The following is a 23,695-nucleotide window of genomic DNA, read 5'->3' on the forward strand; positions in this document are numbered from 1 at the left end:
ACACACACACACACACACACACAGGTTAAAGAACAATAATAATTTAAAAAATTATGTACTTGACACTCAAGTTAAGATATAGAAGATTTCTGCTACCTTTGAAGACTCTTGTTGCCCAATGTTTGATTTTAGTTTCCAGTGTTGTCTGATGGCATACCACTATCCTGAATATTTTGTTAATGATTCCCTTGCTTTTTTTTGTAATTTTACCATTTGTGTACCAGTGAGTATCCTCAAATAGCATATTATTTATTTTTCCTATTTTGGAACTTTGTATAAATGGAGTCATACTTTATTGTATTAGTCAGGGTTCTCCACAGAGACAGACAAATAGGTTGTGTGTGTACATACATTTTAATTTTTAAATAAGGAATTAGCACACAGGATTATGGTTGTTGGCAAGTTCAATATCTGCAGGGTGTGATGACAAGCTAAGGTATAGGAGAGCTGATTTTCCAATTCAAATCTGAAGGCTGTCTGCTGTAGAACCAGGAAAATCTGATGTTGCAGTTGAAGTGCAAAGGGAGTCTACTGGAGAATTCTCTCTTGCTTGAGGTAGGCTGTTCTTATTTTCCTGTTGAGAGCTTAAATGGATTGGAAGAGGCCCATCCATATTATACAGGAAAATCTGCAGTACTTAAGAGTCCACCAATTTAGGTGTTAATCTCATTTAAAAACATCTTCATAACAACAGCTGAATAACATTTGACAAAATATCCAGGGACCTTGTGGCTGAGCCAAATTGACACATAAAAGTAACTGTCATATCTATATATTCCTATGTGTCTTGCTTTCTTTGTCCAATAATATGTACTTGCATTACATTTATATTCATACATGTCATTTATTTTTACTATTGTATTCATTTTTTGAATACACCACAATTTACATATTTCACTGTTGCTAGATATTAAGGTTGTCCCATGTATTTTTTATAAATATGTTTTATTGACTTTTAGAGAGAGTAGAAAGTAGAGTTAGAGAGAGATAGAAGTATCAATGAGAGATGCTTCCTGCACATCCCCCCACTAGGGATGAAGCCCACAACCTGGGCATGTATCCTGACCAGGAATCAAACTGGGTCATGGTGCATGAGACAATCCAGTGAGCAAAACTAGCTGGGCTATGTCATGTATTTTTTTCCATGTCTGGCAAATTTAATACACAAGTCTCAAAAGTCAATGGCAAGAACAAAAGGAATAAAATAAAAATGGGCCCTAGTCAGTTTGGCTCAGTAGATAGAGTGCAAAGCCTGTGGACCAAAGGTTCCCTATTTGATTCCTGTCACAGGCAAATACCTTGGTTGCAGGCTCCTCCATAACCCTGGCCCTGGCCCTGGTTGGAGCTCATGTAGGAGGCAATTAATTGATATGTTTCTCTCACATTGATGCTTCTCTTTGACTTTCCCTCTCTCTTCCACTCTCTTTAAAAAATATCAATGGAAAAATATCTTTGGGTGAGAATTAACAAAAGTAAAAACAAAATATAAAATAATAGAATAAATGAAATAAATTAAAAGTGGAGTCAGGGAAAGAGCTCCATTGGCACACATAGGGAGAGGCAATAAGTGGGTGAGTCAACTGTAGTAAGAGAGAACCAATCCTTCGGCATCACATCTCATGCAACCTGTAGTCCGCCTCAGGAAAATCCCCTAGTGTCACAAATGATGGCTTAAGGAAGGCACGGTTGGGCTGGCATTTGAATTAGTGTTTCCTATTCACAGTGCCATCTTCTTTCTCTAGTGGCTTAATATAGTGAACACCAATCCAGTACCCAGACTTGAAATCTGATATGTCTACATACATGACGATGACCCCAGCTAGGAGGCTGCCCAGGTGCCTATACCTCATAGCAGTTGTCCACAGGGATGACACTGTCATGGGCCTTCTCCTCTCTGAGGTGCTGGGTGATCTCAGTTTCTTGTTTGTGCCTGCTCCTTTTCATTATATTATATCTGCCTAGCTTGCTGCATTTCAGGAAGGAGCTGAGTGATTTTTGCCTCTGTTCACAGGATTCTTGTGAGATCCTATATTTTTCCACCTTGGACACATCCTCATACTTCCCAAGGCAGGCACCACTGTGGTCAATGACATGGATGTGGCAGCTGTCATCTACAGGGTAGGAGCTCAGGAGCGCATCCTCCTAATCCAGCTTGCTGTAGAACTTCTTGTCATCTTTATACATGTCTATTTCCATGAAAGATGTAGGGTTTACCTACCACCAGCTCTAAGTTTACACGTGAATTCAATTATAATGAGGCTGCGACTGTTCTGCTTGTAGGAGCAAAAGCTGCTGATGAAAAAGCTCTCTGTGGGTGCTGACAACTCTGTCACCTCCATCTCTCTGTGCCATTCCGGGCTGCCTGTCTCATGGATTTATTATGTTAGCAAAGCTATAGACATTTTTCTACATCTGTCTCTTAGTGTATATATAACAGAAATTTTAAGGTACACCTCAGAGAGGAAATGCTGAGTTATAAAGTATGCACATATTCAACTTACTATGTAACACCAAAATGTGCTTTTAAAAATAAGTGTTGACATCTGGTAGGTCACATCCCTCCAACTTATTCTTTTATGCTGCCTTGACTCTTCTTGGTTCTTTGCTCTTCCACGTATTTTAGGGGATCATCATATTCAGTGCCCAGCTGAATCGTCTTTTCAGCCTTTGAGTTCAGTGTCTTGCATAAGAAGCCCTTTCTATATATCAAGATTATAAACAAATCTGCATTTCTTAAAATACATTTTGTTTTTTACACTTAAGCCTTTAATCTCATCAGGAAATTATTTTTGTTGTAAGTTTGGGAATGATTTTTTAAAATTAGATTTAATTTGAGTAATTGTGGGAAAGCAAGTTTAAAGACAAACAAGGCACAGATGGAGTAGGAACCCATGAAAACAGCTATTGGGTCCATTTTACAGATTTGAAAACAAAGTCTGAGAAAGAAGCTAAATAATTTCTCCAAGGCTGCTCAACTGAAGGGCCAGAATTAAAAGTAGGAAAGTCTAGCCCTAACCAGTTTGGCTCAGTGGATAGAGCATTGGTCTGTGGACTGAAGAGTCCCAGGTTCGATTCTGGTCAAGGACATGTACAGGCACATCCCCAGCAGGAGGTGTGCGGGAGGCAGCTGATCAATGTTTCTCTCTCATTGATGTTTCTAACTCTAATTCTCTCTCTGTAAAAAAAATCAATAAAACATAAAAAAATAAATAAAGTAGGACACTCTAACTCAAACTACTTATTCATTTTCTAAAAAATTTCCTCATTGTGATCCAGCTGTGATTTTTTAAATAGTTGTCCTACTGCCCAAAATAGTTTATTAAATATACCATAATTTCTCTACTTATATAAATAAGCTCTTTTGTCACATATTAATGCCTATATAAAATGCATGTTTTCTTTGATTGCTTTTTCTATTTGCTGCCAGTACCATACACTTTTAGTTACTAATATCTCTATTGTAGGTGTTGATATCTTTGAAGGATTTATTAGTTTCCTGTGGCTTCTGTTACATATGACCACAAACTGGGTGGTTTGTTAGTCTCACAGTTCTGTATGTCAGAAGTCCAAAATCAAGGTGTTGGCAGAGCCATACTTCTGCCAGAAGCTCAAGGGGTAGTTCCTTGAATTGGTCAGCTTCTGGTGTCCCTAGGATTTTTTTGGTTTGTGGCTATATTACTCCAATCTTTGTTTTCATCTTCATGCGGTCTTCTCTTTTGTCTCTGTAATCTCCTGTCTCACTCATAAGAACACTTGTCACTGGATATAGGGACCATCCTATCTAATGAGAGAGTAATATGCAAATTGACCATCATTCCAACACACAAGATGATGGCCCCCATGTGGTCAAACATGGCGGCCCCCATGGGACACAAGATGGCCTACAAGGGAGGGCAGTTGTGGGCAATCAGGCCAGCTGGGGAAGGCAGTTCAGGATGACCAGGCCAGCAGAGGAGGACACTTAGTGGAGACCAGCCTGCAGGGGAGGGCAGTTGGGGCAACCAGAAAAGCAAGGGTGAACAGTTGAGGGGGACCAGGCCTGCAGGGGAGGGCAGCTGGGGTGGACCAGACCTGCAGAGGAGAGTAGTTAGAAGAGGCTAGGCCAGCAGGTAAGGGCAGTTAGGGGTGACTGGGTCAGAAGGGGAGCGCAATTGGGGGATACCAGGCCTGCCTGCAGGGGAGGGCAGCTAGGGTGGACCAGGCCTGCAGGGGAGGACTGTTGGGGGTGACCAGGCAAGCAGGGCAGGACAGTTGCAGGGGACCCAGGTCTGCAGGGGTGAGCAATTGAGGGAGACCCGGCTACAGGGCAGGGCAGTTGGGGGGGGACCAGGACTGCAGGGTAGGGCAGTTGGGGAGGTCCAGGCCTGCAGGGGAGGGCTGTTGGGAGGGACCAGTCCTGCAGGGGAGAGTCGTTAGAAGAGACCAGGTCAGCAGGTAAGGGCAGTTAGGAATGACTGGGTCAGAAGGGGAGCGCAGTTGGGAGGAGGAGGGGCCCGTGAACCAGGCCTGCATGGGAGGGCAGTTGGGGCAACCAGGCTTGCAGGGGAGGGCAGTTAGGGGTTATTGGGCCAGCAGAGGAGGGCAGTTGTAGGGGGAGGGACACAGGCTAGCAGGGGAGAGCAGTTGGGGGGGAGGGCAGGCCTGCACTGGAGAGCAGTTGGGGGCTACCAGGCTGGCAGGGGAGGGCAGTTATGAGTGACCAGACCAGCAGGGGAAGGCAGTTAGGGAAAATCAGGCCAGCATGGGAGTGGTTAAGGGGTGATTAGGTTGGCAGGCAGAAGCAGTTAGGGGCAATCAGGCAGGCAGGGAAGCGAGCAGTGGGGAGCCAGCAGTCCTGGATTGTGAGAGGGATGTCCCAGATTGGAGAGGGTGCAGGCTGGGCTGAGGGAGACACACCTCTGTGCACGAATTTTGTGCACCGGGCCTATAGTTAATATATTGTATAATCCTGAATCATCTTGTCATTTTATAGTAATTAATTGAATACTCTGCAAATACCTTTTTCTTTTTTTCAAATAAGGTAGTAGTCGATGGTTCTGGGGATAAGGATGTGGACATATCTTTTTGGGAGCTACCATTCAACCTACTACAGTTCAAGCTATACAGAGGACAAAGTGCCCTCTATTATTTTTCAAACATTTCTTATTTTGTTTTTTTTGTTTTGTTTTGTTTTGTTTTTTCTCTGCTAAAAAGCTTTTTTTTAAAAAATATTTTATTGATTTTATACAGAGAGGAAGGGAGAGAGATAGAGAGCTAGAAACATTGGTGAAAGAGAAACATCGACCAGCTGCCTCCTGCACACCCCCTTACTGGGGATGTGCCAGCAACCAAGGTACATGTCCTTGAATGGAATCAAACCCCGGACCTTTCAGTCTGCAGGCTGACACTCTATCCACTGAGCCAAACCGGTTTTGGCATCTGCTAGAAAGCTTTTAAACAAATCTGTGAAGTTAAAATATTCACTTTGATATTTGAGTGTAATAGAATTTTATTTATAGACTAATTCTGGATATTTTACTTTTTTCCTTTTTGTATTAATCCTCACCCAAGATATTTTTTTTTCATTGATTTTTAAAGAGAGTAGAAGGGAGGAGTAGAGACAGAGAGAAGAAAACATCAATGTCAGAGAGAGTGGCTCAGGCAGATTTTACTTCTTTAATTACTAAATCTTCCCCTTCAAGGTATGGCTTATATCTCCTTTTTAATTTTTTTTGTATTCTTTTTTATTTGTTACAAAAGTTCTATTGTTTTCTTCTCATACACCTTATGCATACTTTTAATAGAATAGTTCTTTTTCAGGCTATTTTAATAGTTATATTTAGATTTGCTGCTATAGAGAATGGAATCTGTTTTCATGATGTTATCAAATTATTTTTGACTTTTTATTTTTATGATTTTATATAGTTTTCATTGCTTCTCAGCTTTTCAAGTGATTTTTTTGTGGACTTTCCAGAAAGATTATTATAATATCTCAAATAATCATGATTTGGGGACTTAGTTTTCAACATTTATACATTATCACTTCTTTTTTATTGTATTAGCCTTGAACTCTTCAACAATGTTGAATATATTGGACTGGGGAAACATCATTATATTATTCTTAATATTAATGGGATTGTTTTTAATGAATAAAGATTGCTGTAGCTTTCTATTAGATACATTGAACCACATTTAGGAGTTAGCTTTATTTTTTCCTCAATTATATTTTGTTGGTTTCTTGTTTCCTTGCTTTCTTTCATGTGGCTCTTTATAATCAGGAATTAGTACTGGATTTTATTAAATGTTGTGACATTTGCTAAAATGTTTGTATGAGTGTTTTTCTTTAACTTTCAAATTAATTTTCTTAATGTTGAACCATACTTGTAATTTCTATGATAACCTTATTTAAGGATAATATGTTATTCATTATGTATTTCAAATTTTGTCATCTATATTTCTAAAATGAGGTTGAACTGTTATTTTCTTTACTTCCATCCTCTCTTCTTAATCTTTGTATTCTGCTATTGGACTTTGCCATAAGGGTGTGCTAACCTCAAAATGATTTTTATAGCTTCTGCTTGTCTTTTTCTATGTTCTCTAACAAATGTGTTTGGGCTTAATATAGTTTGACAGGTAGATTGTTTATACTTTGACCCCTTCTGTTATAATCACTAATATATAGAGGTTGTCTGCCTCTTCATGAATGACTTAATTTAAATATCCACAGAAAGCAATTGATTTATTCTAAATATTTTAAAATTAATTGCTAAATAATCATATATAATTTTATTACTATTTAAACCTTCTCCATATTTGCTATTATTAATTGCCTTTAATTTTTCTAGGGTACCCTCTGAACCTTCTGTGTGTGCTTACTACATTGGGACTTTATCTTGCCTTGAAAAGGCTTTTTTCTTAATCATATTTTGAGCAGTTGATTGTTCTCCCATTTCTCAGTAAATATGACACCATTCCATAAACTCTTAGTTTTCTAGAAAGTTCTCTTTCTAATAACTTATAGTCCCCTCCCTTGTTTTCCAGTCCTGTCAGAGATTTACTCTTTTCTTAAATTTTTTTCTGGCACTTTAAATGACTTGCAGCAATAAATGAGATGAATTCTCATTTTGAATCTTACATGTAAATATTCAACCCCAAACCTAGTAGTTAATTTTCTTTGGATTATTTGATAAACCACAACACTCCATTTCTTTATTTTTTTATAACTGTATTTTTATTGACTTTTTACAGAGAGGAAGGGAGAGGGATAGAGTTAAAAACATCAGTGAGAGAGAAACATTGATCAGATCCCTCATGCACGCCCCGCCCCCTTCTTGGGATTGAGCCCAAAACCAAGTTACATGCCCTGAACTGCAATCAAACCCGGGACATTTCAGTCTTTGGCCCGATGTTCTATCCACTGAGCCAAACCAGTCAGGGCAACATTCCATTTCTTTAGTATTCCAAAATAATTGAATTTACTGTAGTCCCTTTAAAAAGGAATACTGAGCCTGGGAAGAGCGCGATGAGGAGCGGGAGCCACCGGGCACTGGAAAGGAGACGAGCGATAGGGCCCCCGGGGGGGAGGTGCCGCTGGGCCTGCGACCACTGATCACGGGCCAAGGAGCTGAGGCCAGGGGCTGCTTCGTAGGCAGTGCCAACCCCAGCAACAGGCTGAAGCAGCGCAGGAGGCCGCAGAGAACAAAGGGGCGCCATGCGCCAGCCTGCTGAGCTTCCAGGACAGGAGCAAGAAACAGAAGAATTTTCAATGTGAAGAAGTCAAGTTATAGCCAAAAGATAGTAAAATTACTTAAGAAAGAATACAAAGAAGATCTTGAAAAATCGAAGATTAAGACAGAACTCAACTGATCAGTCAACATTGCAACATAAATGCGTTAAAAAAAAAAAAAAAGACAGAATGTTGGAGCAGCGGTGGCCAGGCCCAGGGCATTGGCAGCCGGGCCAGGAGCAGCAGCAGCCAGATCCCGGAGCAGCAGCAGCAAGACCTGGAGCAGCAGCAGCCAGGCCCGGAGCAGCCAGGCCTGGGGCAGTGGCAGCCAGGCCTGGGGTGGTGGTGGCCAGGCCCAGGGTGGCCAGGCCCGGAGCAGCCAGACCCGGAGCAGCAGGGCCCGGAGCAGCCAGGTTGGGAGCAGCCAGGCCCGTAGCAGCTGGGTCTGGAGCAGCGGAAGCCAGGCCCGGAGCAGTATCAGCCAGGCCCCGGAGCAATAGCAGCCAGGCCTGGAGCAGCCAGGTCCAGAGCAGCGGCAGCCAGGCCCGAGGCATCCAGGCCTGGAGCATCCAGGCCGGGAGTGGCCAGGCCCAGAGCAGCAGCAGCCAGGACCGGAACAGCCAGGCCCAAAACAGCTCTCTCCTTGCCTGCCCATGCCCCAGGGCTGATTCTCAGACATGGCTGGAAACTTTTGGGGGAACTTCAGGGTCTGCTGAATCAAGTGATGATGGCTTAGATCTGGATGTGTTGAGTTGTTGTAGCGCTGGGGTGTTGATCTGTGAGTGCCTTGTGTGGGGTCTGGATGAGGTTGGTTGATCTATTTGGATGTGTCTTTTGTTTGAAGTGTATCCTTGTGAATGTGGAGTATTATTGATTTGAGAAAATGCTAAGTAATTGATTTGCTGCCTGAAAATTTTAAAGTTCTGAAAGTTTAAGGTCTCTTGCCAAAAAGAGGTTTTAAAGCTAACACCTTAATTTTAATGGAGAAAGGGGAGGACAAGTCCTTCATACCCAGAACAGGTAATCCAATTCCAGCTAGCAGATATCTTTAAACAATGTGTTCATTTACATTTGAATGGCTATGCCTTTTGATAGCTCAAGGGCAAGTTTACATGTAAACAAGTTTGCTTCTCAGTTCCCAGGGCAGAAAACACAAGGTTTAAAATTATTAGATTTTAGGGGCGGAGCTTGAAGATGGCAACCGAACAGATGGACTTGTTCTGACTCCGGTCCCAGAACAGAAAAAAGCATCGTCTGAGTCACTCAGGGAAAATTGATTGGCAGCTGAGGGACAGCAGAAATCTCAAGGAAGGTAAGGAAAGGTGCGCTGGACAGGATTTCCTGACCAACCGGCCAACACTGCTGCTGCCGTGGCGGCTCTCCCGAACTCCGGGCTTGGAGGGAAGGCTGCGCCATCTTACCAGGAAAGGAGGAGCTTCTCTGAGGCCTGGAAAAACCCACAGCGGAGGAGACCATCTAGTAGCTGAGACGGCCCAATCGGCGCAAACACTTGGTTTCAAGGGAGTTCTTCAGTCACCCACGGAAAGGTCAGAGTTTTCGGAGAAAACTTGAGGGATCTGGGTCCCTCGGCGCAGGCAGTGATGGTAGCCGCTGAGCTCCGGCAAGGCTCCGCCCCCCACTGTAGCCAGGAGCTCAGTGCTGCCGCCTGCGCTGAGCTGCGCCCAAGAAAGGCTGCAGCAACTATTCTGCCTGGGACACCCAGTTCTGGGTTTGGCGTAATCTGGGACTTTTTAAAAAATGCCAGGGACATGGGACAGATTCTTAAGAATCGCGGCTGTCCCGACAAGGGCGGAACATCTGGACACCTTGACGCCTGATCCCCTTCACCCCCTTGCTTCTGAAAACTAGGGGAGGACTGCCCAGTTGGGCATATCTGGGGAAATTGAAAGGGGAAATTGCCTTCCTGGAAACAAGGGATCGGAGCTTTAGAGATAGTCTGGGAGCCAGTTGGCATGCTGCCAGCTAGAGCCATAGAGAAAGAAGGCCAGAGCAACCAAAAGGACTGGGAGGTCAAACCGGAAACACTGACACCTAAGAGTTGAATTACAAACTGCCTTTTTTTTTTCTTTTTTTTCTCTTTTTATTAATCAAAAATAAATGGACACAAATAACTAAGATATAGCCTACTTAAAATTAAGGATTACCTTACAAAACTGAGGTGCAGTGGAATGCTGGGAACTGCAAGACTGTCTGCTCCGAGAATTAGGCGTGCCAAATACAATAACAGAGGAAGTGAATGACCACTACTGGACATTTTTATGCTAATTTTACCATTCTTTATTTAATTTTCATTTTTTACATCTTTTACTTAAGAAACGATTTTTTTTCTTTTTTCCTTACTTCATTTTACCTTTTCAATAATTATATTTTTCAATCTCTATCATCACTATTACTACTGCTATTTTGCAATTTTTTTTCTTTTCTTTTTTTTTTTCCCTCTCCAGTACCATTTTATTTTTTCTTTATTTTACATTGGGAGTAACCTTCATTCTATTTTAATCTCTTCTATATCATCATTCAACCCTATCTCAACTTGACCTTTACACCATCACTCTCGTACTAAACTTTACCCTTTTAGTCTCCGGTTTATCCTATCCCTTTCCTGCTTTAGTTTTTCCTCTATTCTTTCTCTATACCCCCTGCTAAAGCTCTCACTATACTTATAGACCTAAGTTCCAACCCCTGATCCAAGTGTATAAATACCACTCTCTGCACTATATTAACTAGTTAAAACAAAACAAAACAAAACAAAACAAAAACGGTTCTCCTCTCTATCATTTCCTCATTGTTTGTGTGAAGGTTGATTATTGTGAATTTTTATGCTCTTTAGTGAAATTGTTATGCTTATTCCTGTGTTGTTATTGTTGCTTTGTATTTTAAAAAAAATCCTGTGTTTTTGTTTGTTTCTTTTACATCTGTATATCATAGCCTTACTTAATAATAGTGGTTATTGTAGTTTGTATTGATCTCCAAGTATTGTTACTGGCATTGGCTGGGTTCAATGGTTGTTCTATGGCAATTTTCTCCACAGATATATAGTTTGTCTCAAATTTCTCTTTTATTTTCCTTCTTCTTCTTCTTCTTCTTCTTCTTCTTCTTCTTCTTCTTCTTCTCTCTCTCTCTCTCTCTCTCTCTCTCGCTTCTTTTTTTCTGTTTTCCAACTTCATTTTTCATTACTTTTTTCCTTAATTTTCTCTCTTTATCCCTCTTTTTTATTTTATTTACTTATTTTATTTATTATTATTTTTAAAATTTTTCTTTATTTATGTTTACCTTTAATCCTTCTCTCCTATCCCCCAATTTGCCTTTCTCTAGTGGTCACCTTTGTTAGAGGTTATTAATATTGTAAATATATTCCTGTTAAGTGCCTCTTGTGTTGTACCTGGTAGTGTTGTTGTTTGTACCTTTAAATCAACGCAGGAGAAGAAACCACATAACCAGACATCCTGAAAAGAGAGGCCATGGGGAGACAAAGAAATAACCCGCACATGAAAGAAAAGCAGGCATCACCAGAAAAGGAAGTAAACGAATCAGAGGCAAGCAGCCTACCAGAGCAAGAATTCAGAATAATGATCATAGGATGGCTAAAAAGAATGGAAGAGAAATTTGACAATAACCAAGAAGAAATGAGGAATAACCATGAGGAATTGAAAAAGAGCCATGGGGAATTGAAGAAGAACCAAGAGGAATTGAAGAAGAACCAAGAGGAATTGAAGAAGAACCAAGAAGAAATGAAAAATGACATCACTACCATGAAGAACTCAATAGAAAGCATCAAGTGTAGACTAGAAGAAGCAGAGGACCGCATCAGTGAGCTAGAAGACAAGATGGAAAAAAATACCCAATTAGAGCAGCTTCTAGAAAAAAAGATTAAAAGCAGGAGGAGAACCTATGGGAGCTTTGGGACAATACAAAACAAAATAATATTCGAATAATAGGGGTTCCAGAAGGACAGGAAACTGAGGTAGACATGGAAAAAGTATTTCAAGAAATAATGACAGAAAACTTTCCTGAGATAGAGAAGAAAAAACCCACACAAATCCAAGTTGCTCGCAGAGTCCCAAGCAAAATAAATTCCAGAAGGCAGACGCCAAGGCACATTATAATTAAATTGGCAAACAACATCGACAAAGTAAGAATCTTAAAAGCAGCCAGAGAGAGACAGAAAGTTACATACAAAGGAACCCCCATCAGACTAGAAACTGATTTCTCAACAGAAACATATCAGGCCAGAAAGGAATGGGATGAAATATACAAAGTCATGCAAAGGAAGGGTCTGAATCCAAGAATACTGTACCCAGCAAGGCTATCAATCAAAATTGAAGGGGAAATCAGGAGCTTCACAGACAAAAACAGACTAAGGGAATTTATATACACCAAACCAGCAATGCAAGAAATGCTAAAGGGTCTACTTAAAAATAAAGAAATAGGAAGTGAAGAAGGAACACCGGTATAGAATAAAAATGGCATCAAATGAGTACCTATCAATAATAACCTTAAATGTAAATGGATTAAATGCTCCAATCAAAAGACATACGGTGTCAGATTGGATAAGAAAACAAGACCCATACATCTGTTGTCTACAAGAAACCCACCTCAGAAAGAAAGATGCACACAGACTGAGGGTGAAGGGATGGAAAAAAGTTTTCCAGGCAAATGGAAATGAAAAAAAAGCTGGGGTAGCAATACTTATGTCTGACAAATTAGATGTCAGAGTGAAGGACATAACAAGAAACAATGAAGGCCACTTCATAATACAATACTAAAGGGAACAATCCAACAAGAAGAAATAACCCTGCTAAATATATATGCACCCAATACAGGAGCACCCAAATACATAAAAAAAACCTGCTGGAGGACATTAAGGGAGAGATTAATAGCAATACAATCATAGTAGGAGATTTTAACACCCCACTGTCACCCTTCCACAAATCATCAAAACAAAAAATCAGCAAAGAAATATCAATCCTAAATGACTCGCTATACCAGATGGAATTAATTGACATCTTCAGAACATTCCACTCCAAAGCCACAGAATATACATTCTTCTCAAGTGCACATGAGACATTCTCAAAGATAGACCACATTTTGGGACATAGGCAAAGTCTCTTCAAATTCAAAAAGATAGAAATCATATCAAGCATCTTCTCAGATCATAATGACATAAAACTGGAAATTAACTACAATAAAAATAATCCAAAAAAATCCAACACATGGAGACTAAACAGCATGCTACTAAACAAGGACTGGGTTACCAGAGAAATCAAGGAAGAAATTAAAAACATCCTGGAAACAAATGACAATGAAAACACAACAATCCAAAATCTATGGGACACAGCAAAAGCAGTTTTGAGAGGGAAGTTCATATCCTTACAAGCCTACTGCAAAAAAAAACTAGCAAAAAGGCTAACAAGTGATCTAACTCTACAACTCAAAGAGTTAGAAAAAGAGCAATAATAAAAGCCCAGTGTAAGCAGAAGCAAGGAAATAACAAAAATCAGAGCACTGATAAACGACATAGAGACCAAAGAAACAATACATAAGATCAACAAAACCAGGAGCTGGTTCTTTGAAAGGATAAACAAGATAGATGGACCTCTAGCTAGGCTAACCAAGAAACAAAGAGAGAGGACCCAAATAAACAAAATCAGAAATGAAAGAGGTGAAATAACAACAGACCCCACTGAAATACAATGGATTGTTACAAAATACTAAGAACAACTGTATTCCAACAAACTGAACAACCTGGAGGAAATGGACATATTCCGAGAAAAATACAAACTTCCAAAACTCAATCAGGAAGAATCTAATAATCTCAATAGACCAGTGACTTGGGAAGAAATTGAAACAGTCATCAAAAAGCTTCCAGCAAACAAAAGCCCAGGGCCAGATGGTTTCACAGGAGAGTTTTACCAAACATTCAAGGAAGAACTAAAACCTATCCTCAGACTATTCCAAAAAATCCAAGAGGAAGGAACACTTCCAAACTCCTTCTATGAAGCCAGCATCACCCTAATACCAAAACCAGATATAGACAACTCAATGAAAGAGAATTACAGGCCAATATCCCTCATGAACATAGATGCCAAAATCCTCAACAAAATTCTAGCAAATCAACTCCAGAAGAACATCACAAAGACCATACACCATGACCAAGTAGGATTTATTCCAGGAATGCAAGGATGGTACAATATCCGCAAATCAATAAACGTGATACTTCACATAAACAAATTAATAGATAAAAAACATATAGTCATATCAATTGATGCAGAAAAAGCATTTGATAAAATCCAACACCCTTTCCCGATAAAAACTCTTAACAAGGTGGGAGTACAAGGATCATACCTCAACATAATAAAAGCTATATATGATAAACCCACAGCAACATTATACTCAATGGGCAAAAACTAAAACCATTCCCTCTACGAACAGGAACAAGACAGGGATGCCCACTCTCGCCACTCCTGTTTGACATAGTACTGGAAGTACTAGCCATTGCAATTAGACAAGAAGAGGAAATAAAAGGCATCCGAATTGGAAAAGAAGAAGTAAATTTATCCTTATTTGCAGATTACATGATATTGTACATAAAAAAAACCAAAAGACTCCATTAAAAAACTACTTGACTTAATAAATGAATTTGGCACTGTAGCAGGATACAAAATTAATGCCAAGAAACCCATGGCATTTCTATACACCAACAGTGAAACTACATAAACAGAGGCTAAAAAAGCAATTCCATTACCATCACACCAAAAAAAATTAAGATTCTTAGGAATAAATTTAACTAAGGAAGTAAAGGACCTGTTTGCGGAAAACTACACGACACTGAAAAAAGAGATAGAGGAAGATGTAAGGAGATGGAAGAACATACCATGTTCATGGATTGGTAGAATCAACATCATCAAAATGTCCATACTTCCTAAAGCAATCTACAGGTTCAATGCACTCCCCATTAAAATACCAACATCATATTTCACTGACCTAGAAAGAACTCTCCAAAAGTTCATTTGGAACAATAAAAGACCCCGAATAGCCACAGCAATCCTGAGAAAGAAGGGTAAAGTAGGAGGGATCTCAATACCATACTTCAAACTATATTACAAAGCCACTGTTCTCAAAACAGCCTGGTACTGGCACAAGAACAGACATATAGATCAATGGAATAGATCGGAGAACCCAGATATCAACCCAAATCAATTTGCTCAATTACTACAATATTTGACAAAGGAGGCACGGATATACAATGGAGTCAAGACAGTTTCTTCAATAAATGGTGTTGGGAAATTTGGACAGACACATGCAAAAGAATGAAACTAGATCACCAACTTACACCATTCACAAAAATAAACTCAAAATGGATACAGGACTTAAACATCAGATGGGAAACCATAAAAGTACTAGAAGCATCCACAGGCAGCAAAATCTCAGACGTATGCCAAAAGAACTTCTTCACTGATACTGCCCCTAGGGCAATGGAAGCTAAAGAGAAAATAAACAAATGGGACTACACCAAAATAAAAAGCTTTTTTATGGCAAAAGAAACCATCATCAAAACAACAAGAAAGCCCACTGTGTGGGAGAACATATTTGCAAATGTTACCACTGATAAAGGTTTAATCTCCAACATCTACAAACAGCTTATTCAACTAAGTAAAAGGAAGATGAATGATCCAATTAAAAAATGGGCAATGGACCTCAATAGAATATTTTCAAAAGAAGACAGAAGGAAGCCCAAAAGGCACATGAAAACATGCTCAAAGTCACTAATTATCCGAGAGATGCAAATCAAAACAACAATGAGGTAGCATCTAATACCTGTCAGAATGGCCAACATCAACAAATCAACAAACGACAAGTGTTGGCGAGGTTGTGGAGAAAAAGGAACCCTCGTGCACTGCTGGTGGAAATGCAGACTGGTGCAACCACTGTGGAGAACAGTGTGGAGTTTCCTCAAAAAACTGAAAATGGAACTCCCATTTGACCCAGTAATCCCACTCCTAGGAATATATCCCAAGAATCTAGAAACACCAATCAGAAAGGATATATGCACCCCTATGTTCATAGCAGCACAATCTACAATAGCTAGAATCTGGAAACAGCCTAGGTGCCCGTCAGCAGATGATTGGATCCAAAAACCATGGTACATCTACACAATGGAATACTATGCTGCCATAAAAAAGAAGGAATTCTCATCATTTGCAGCAACCTGGATAGAACTAGAGAACATCATGCTGAGTGAAATAAGCCAGTCAATGAAAGAGAAATACCACATGGCCTCACTCATTTATGGATATTAAAAAACATTATAAACTGACAAACCAAAAGATAGATATAAAGACAGTAAAGCAACAAGCGGACTGTAAAATTATAGCGGGGAGAGTAGGGAGATCTGGGGGAGATAAGAGATCAACCAAAGGACTTGTATACATGCATATAAGTACAACCAATGGTCACAAAACTCTGGGGAGGGAGGGTATGTATGGGGAGGGGCAATGTTAAAATAAAAATAAATAAATTTAAAAATAAAAAGGTAAAATCAAGTGAGGGAAATTAAAAATATTTTTAAGTAAAAGATGCAAAAAATGAAAATAAAATAAAATAAAATAAAATAGCATAAAAATGTGCAGCAGTGAAGATCATTCAGTTCCTCTATTATTCTCCTTGTATGCCTGTTTCTCAGTCTGGACAGTTTTGCAGTTCCCTGCATTCCACTGCTTCTCAGTGTTGTAAGCCAGTCCTTATTTTTAAGTAGGAAGTGTCTTAGTTTCTTGTATTCCTTATCCCAGGCGAAATCTGAACCTTCTGTGGTGGACTGAAGAGTACCCTTGATCCATGTGTTTGTGCCAATTGGGGACTCACAGCTGTTTGGTGGTCTCCACAGTTATGGGTTTTCAGGCCTCCGATAAGATCCACTTTCCCTTGCAAGATGGAGCAGTTTTCCATCTTAGCCCATAGCTCCGGGAAAAGTCTCAGCTGCAGTGCAGGCTGCCTGTTCAGGGAACCCCATCTAGCAGTCTCTCACCTTCTCTTAGAGTTCTGCTATCCTTTAGCTTGCCAACAAACTCCCCGAGCGACTCTCAGGTGCTCCATCTATCTGCTCTTGGACAAGGCTCAGAACACGTTTGTCTATTCTGCCACCATTTTCTCCTCCCCTAGGAGACACTTTATATTGAAGAAAGCCACTGCCCTTTTGATGCTTAACAATTAACAAACTCGACAATTCTTAAGTCAGTCATACCAAAAGTAGGGTGTTTAAAATAGAGGTGAAAGGTAGATTTAATTAAGAAAGAGGAAGGAGCCCTAACTGGTTTGGCTCAGTAGATAGAGCATCATCCTATGGACTGAAGGGTCCCACGTTTGATTCTGAGAGCACATCCCCAGTAGGGGGTGTGCACGTGGCAGCTGATCAATGTTTCTCATAGATGTTTTTAACTCTCTATTTCTCTCCCTTCCTCTCTGAAAAAAAAAATCAGTAAAATATATTTTTTAAAAAGAAAAAGGAAGGACCAGCTAGAATTATCTGTTTTAAAGTGCTATTCCTTAAATCCAAACCTATACAACCTGCTATAGCTTTTGGAGCACAGCCTAATTGGCAAGCTATACATATGTTTTCTGTTTTAGTCCTCACAATAACTCTAGAAATAAGAAAAATTATTACCACTAGCATATTAAAGATGAGGAAACTGAGACACAGACATAAACAGGGTTAAGACATTATTAAGGTTTCAAAGGAAGAAGAACCTCTTTTTCTGGCTTATCCAACCCAAGTTTATTTCTTGCTCACATTATATGTACAGTATATTTCAGAAAAATTTAATATCTTAGAAACAGTACATGTAGCTAAGGAGGTTGAGAAGTTCAATGACCTAAGGATGAAATATGCCTAATTGATTTGGAATATTTACACTTGGAACTATGCAGTATTCCTTGAGGATGGCTTGTGCTTCATGTAAATACGGGAATGTTAAATAATTTCAAACAAAGAGAAACTGAAACTTAGGATCTTATGCAAGCCAACAGCTATGACTTCAGTCAAGCAGGCAGTGGAGTTTTTATTCTGCAAGCTGTGCCTCATGCTTCTTTGGCTAAAGCTATGTATATTTAATTAGTGTCCTCTCACCTTCACAGTACATGTTTTTCCACTTGACAGTTTCTGGCACCAAAAGAATGTCCTTGAGAAAAAAGTCAGGCCTATTGACTACTAAGCATATTATTTGACTTGGTGTTCAACCATTCTGAAGAAAGTATTGGGAACAATAAAAGACAGTGGAGCAGACAGTCACTTTAACTGACAGTTACAGGTCGGTCGAAGCTATTGAACAGTTCCTATTAAATTAGCTTAGCCTCATTTCCGCTATTTAAAGCTGGCATGCTGACAAATTAGTTTCTATCTGTATATAAAATAGTAAGGAAGAGCAGATTTCCAATGGGGGCTTAGTGACAGTCACATCACAAGGTCAATAAGAACATGTCCATCACAGAACTGTGTTAGTCCCATGTCAATACATTGGATGACCAGCTTCAGGAGATAAGCACATTCTTTCTGATAAAAGAATGAGGGAGGTTAAGGTGCGAGGAGATGGAAGAGGGTATAGGAGGATAAAAGAGCCCTTAGCATTCTTTTAAAGTTATTTCATTATTCTCTAAAGGAATTTTAGCAGAGATAATATTACAGTTTTTATTGATTGCTTCAAATCCAAATGTAAATTTTATTTAATATTTCCACTCATAGATATGTGGGACAAGATTTTGCCTCTTTTTGAAAAAAACAAACAAACAAAAAACGCTATAAATTAAGGTACCAATTTTCTTACAATTTAAAAAAAATTCTACAACTTCAAAAAACTGTACATATTTTTGAAATGGTGTCAAAGAATAATTTTGGATATATGATTTTAGAAGAGGCAAAATTGACCTCATCTAATTTTTCATCTCAGAGTTTAGATTGTAAGTCCTAGAATGTTTGAGATTTCCACCCACACCAGGAAAAATAACTAATGGAGGGAATTCAATTCACTTCTAGGAATGCATTTGGATGTGGAACAAGCACCCTTAACTTTCTTTTTGTTAACTGTATTTTCCTTTTTATTGAACTTATTGGAGTGATACTGGTTAACAAAATTATACAAGCTTCAGATGCACAATTCCACAATATATAATCCATACACTGTATTGTGTGTTCACTACCCTAAGTCAACTCTCCTTCCATCACCATTATGATTTTATTCATATGTGGAATTCCCTAATGAACAAAATGAACTAACAAGCAAAGTAGAGACAAACTCATAGATAGAGAGCAGGCTTACAACTGTTGGGGAGGGGGTGAGTTATTGAGCATAAAAGAAAAAAAAACCCACACCTCTTGATTAAGGACAATTGTGTAGTGATTACCAGGAGAAGGGTAAGGTGAAAGTAGGTTGGAAGAGGGTATAGTGCACATAAAAGAGCACTTAGCATTATTTTAAATAATTTTAAAATTGTATTTTACAAAAACCAGTGCCATGCATGGAAAAAATAGCTCTCTTCCTATGTTGCTCATAATACAAGGGGAAATTATTCTGGAGAAATCAGAAAATGAAATATGTCAAAACAATTTTCTGTGGTGTGTGGGTATAGTAATAAGACAGTTTCTCCCATCGCTTGATACTATTATCTCCCTTTATTCCCCATTTACATGCTTTCCTTTTAGTTGCCTAAAGTTTAATTATGGCATTCACCAAACCAAATCTTTTCCTGCTTCAAAATTCTTCCTTTCTATCTCCATAAATGTTCATTGCTTAGCCACAGAAGCTGATTTCAGTTTTTAATGTGATTGCTAAGTGGCTGATAGCACTCCCAGAGGAACTTTCTATTTTAAAAGAAAGGAGGTGAATTAATTTTCGACTGTAGAATTCAGAAACATTCACAATATAAAGCATTTTTCAAGAAGAATTTTAAAGCAAAAAGCTTCCCTGGCATTTCTAAATTGCATACAGGCCTGAATGCCCATTCCATACCATTTTGTCTCTATTTTGAAGCCTCCCTACAGATTGTGAAAGTTTTGGGTGGGGGCTTCATGCCAACTATATTAATTATGCCATTAAATAAAAAATTAACCCAAAACTTAGGCTTAAAACATCAGTACATATTTTATTATTGTTGTTGTTATCATTATTTTAATAAATCTTCATTGTTGAAAGTATTATATATGTCCCCTTTTTTCCCATTGACCCGCTCCAGGTCACCCCTGGCCCTCACAGCCCCATTATCTGTGTCCATGGGCCATGCATATATGCATACAAAGTCTTTGGTTGATTAACTCACACCCATGCACCCTTCTCTGCCTTCCCTCTCAGCATTCACTCTGTTACATGCCTCCATGTCTCTAGATCTATTTCATTCATCACTTAATTTTATTACTTAGATTCCACATATGAGTGAGATCATGTGATACTTGTCTTTCATTGACTGACTTATTTCACTTTGCATTATACTCTCCAGGTCCTTCCATGCTGTCTCAAAAGGTAATAGCTTCATCTATTTTACTACTGCACAGTATTCCATAGTATAAATGTACCACAGCTTTTTTATCCACTCATCTACTGATGGGAACCTGGGCTGTTTCCAGACCTTAGCTATTGTAAATTGTGCTGCTATGAACATAAGAGTGCATATATCCTTTCAATAGTTGGTGTTACTGTTTTCTTGGGATATATTCCTAAGTGGGATTATTGGATCAAGTAGAAGTTCCATTTTTAATTTTTTGAGAAAACTCCATTCTGTTTTTTATAGTGGCAGCACCTGTCTACATTCCCACCAGCAGTGTGCTAGGGTTCCCTTTTCTCCATATCCTCTCCAGCACTTGTCATGTCTTGGTTTCTTGATGGTAGTCATTCTGACTGGTGTGAAGTGATACATCATTGTCATTTTAATTTGCATGTCTCTGATGATCAGTGATTTTGAGTATTTTTATATATGTCTCTTAGCCATATGTATGTCTTCTTTGGAGAAGTGTCTATTTAAGTCCTTTGCCCATTTTTTAATTGGGTTATTTGTCTTCCTTTATTTAGTTGTATGAGTTCATTAAATATTTTGGATATTAACTATCAGATATATCATTGCCAAATATGTTCTCCCATATAGTGGGCTCTCTTTTCATTCTGTTGATGGTTTCTTTTGTTGTGCAGAAGCTTTTAATTTTTGTTTAGTCCCATTTATTTATTTTCTCCTTAGTTCCTTTGCTGGAGATGTGTCCATAAACATATTGCTACAAGAGATGTCTAAGATTTTTGCTGCCTATACTTTCTTCTAAAATGTTTGTGGTTTCTGGACTTAAAATTAAGTCCTTTATCTATTTAGAATTTATTTTTATGTATGGTGTAAGTTAGCGGTCTAGTTTCATTATTGTTATCTGTCCAATTTTCCCAACACCATTGTATGCTCTTGCCTCATTTGTGAAATATTAATTGAGTATAATGGCTTGGGTCAATTTCTGAGGTCTCTCTTCTGTTCCATTGATCTACATGCCTGTTGTTATACCAGTACCAGGCTATTTTGATTATGGTGGCTCTGTAGTATAACTTGAAATCTTATAATTGTGATTCCTCCAACTTTGTTATCTTTCTCAAGATTGCTGCAGCTATTTGGAGTCTTTTTTGATCCCGTATAAAATTTTGGAGCCTTTGTTATAGATCTGCGAAATATATTTTTGGTATTTTAAGAAGGATTGCATTGAAACTGTAGATTGCCTTGTGTAGTATGGACATTTTAATGATGTTGATTCTACCAATCCAAGAACATGGTATGTTCTTCTACGTGTTTATATCCTCGTCTATCTCTTTTTTTCAATGTCCTGTAGTTTTGCCTCCTTGGTTAGGTTTATTCCTATGTATTTTAATTTTTTAGTTGCAATGGTAAATGTGATTGTTTTAGTTTCTATTTCTGAGAAAAACTTATTGATATATTAAAAAAAAACACATCAAATTTGGGGTGTTGATTTTGTATCTTGCTATAATGCCAAATTCATTTATTAAATCTAGTAGATTTTTTGTTAAGTCTTTAGGGGTTTTCTATGTAAAATATCATGTGATCTGTGAATAATGAGAGTTTTAATTCCTTCTTTCCAAGTTGTATGCCTTTTATTTCTTCTTGTCTGATTGCTATGGCTAAGGCTCAGTACTATGTTAGATAAGAGTGGTGAAACCAGACATGGCTGGCTTGTTACTGTTTGTAGGGGAAATGTTTTTAATTTTTCCCCATTGAGTATGCTGTTCACTGTAGGTTTGTCATACATGCCCCTTATCATATTGAGATATGCTCTTTCTATTCCCACTTTGCTGAGAGTTTTTTATCAAAACTTTGTGTTGGATGTTGTCCAATGCCTTTTCTGTATTCATTTATATGATCACGTGATTTTTGTCTTTCAATTTGTTTATGTGATGTATCACATTTATTAATTTGTGAATAATGTACCAGCCTTATATCCCTGAAATAAATCCCACTTAGTCATGGTGTATGATTTTTTAATATATCACTGGATCTAATTTGTTAATATTTTGTTGAGGGTTTTAGCATCTATGTTCATCAGAGATATTGGCCTGTAATTATCTTTCTTTGTATTGTCTTTATCTGGTTTTGAAATTAGGCTAATGCAGGCTTTATAAAAAGGTTTGGAAGTGTTAATTCCTCTTGGATTTTTTGGAATAGTTTGAGGAGTATAGCTGTTAAAGCTTCTTTGAATATTTGGTAAAATTCCTCTGTAAAGCCATCTGGACCTAGGCTTTTGTTTGCTGGAATTTTTTTTTATTTCTGCTTCTATTTAATTAGTTGTTATTGGCCTATTAAGGATTTTTATCCTTCCTGATTCAGATTTGGGAGATTTTATTTTTCTAGGAATTTGTCTATTTCATCCACATTGTCCAGCTTGTTAGCATATAGTTGTTCATAGTATTTTCTTAGAATCTTTGGTATTTCTGTGATATCCGTGGTTACTACTGCATTTTTTTCTGATTTTATTTATGTGGGTCCTCTCTCTTTGTTTCTTGATGAGTCTAGCTAATGGTTTATCAATTTTGTTTATCATTTCAAAGAACCAGCTCTTGGTTTCATTTTCTTTTTGTATTTTTTTTTAGAATCTATGTTATTTATTTCTACTCTCATCTTTATTATTTCCTTCCTTCTACTTATTCTGGGCTTTTCTTGTTGTTCTCTTTCTAGTTCTCTTAGTTGTAGGGTTAAATAGTATATTTCTGATTTATTTCTTTATTTCTTTATTTATTTTTATTTACTTTTCTTTTTTTTTTTTTTTTTTTTTTTTTTTTTTTTTTTTTTTTTTTTTTTTTTTTTAGGTATGCCTGTAGTGCTATTTTGCTTTTTGCTGTGTCCCAGAGTTTTTGGTTGTTTTGTGTTCACTTTCACTTGTTTCCAGAAAGTTTTTGATTTCTCTCTTGATCTCATTGGTAACTGTTAAATAAAATGCTATTTAGCATCCATGCATTTGAATGTTTTGGGGTGTTTTTATTATAGTTGATTTTTAATTTCATTCCACTCTGATCTGAGAAGATGCTTGATATATGATTTCAATGTACGTGAACTTGTAGATACTTGTTTTGTGTCATAACATGTGGTCTATCTTTATGAATTATCCATGTGCACTTGAGAAGAATGTATATGCCTCAGCTTTGAAGTGAAATGTTCTGTAAATGTCAATTAAATCCATCTGATCCAGTGTGTCCTTTAGAGTCCCTGTTTCCTTGTTAAGTTTTTGTCTGGAAGATATATCCAGTGAAGTCAGTGGAGTGTTAAAGTCCCTTACTATGACTGTATTTTTGTTTATCTCTCCCTTAAATATTTTCCAGAAGTATATATATATATCCTAATAAAAGAGAAACATGCAAATTAACCGTCACTCCGCTATGCCCACAGCCAATCAGAGTGAGTATGCAAATTAACCCAACCAAGATGGAGGTTAATTTGTATATGCAGGTG

The 23,695-nt window shown here is 38.2% G+C and overlaps 1 pseudogene; it reads right to left on the minus strand.

Annotated features, from left to right (window-relative positions):
- Nucleotides 1-1,610: 1,610 nt before the first annotated feature.
- Nucleotides 1,611-2,339, minus strand: LOC118706737 (annotated as a pseudogene).
- Nucleotides 2,340-23,695: the final 21,356 nt, after the last annotated feature.

The sequence above is a fragment of the Pipistrellus kuhlii genome, unplaced genomic scaffold (genome assembly GCF_014108245.1).
Source record: "Pipistrellus kuhlii isolate mPipKuh1 unplaced genomic scaffold, mPipKuh1.p scaffold_m20_p_54, whole genome shotgun sequence".
NCBI lineage: Eukaryota > Metazoa > Chordata > Mammalia > Chiroptera > Vespertilionidae > Pipistrellus > Pipistrellus kuhlii.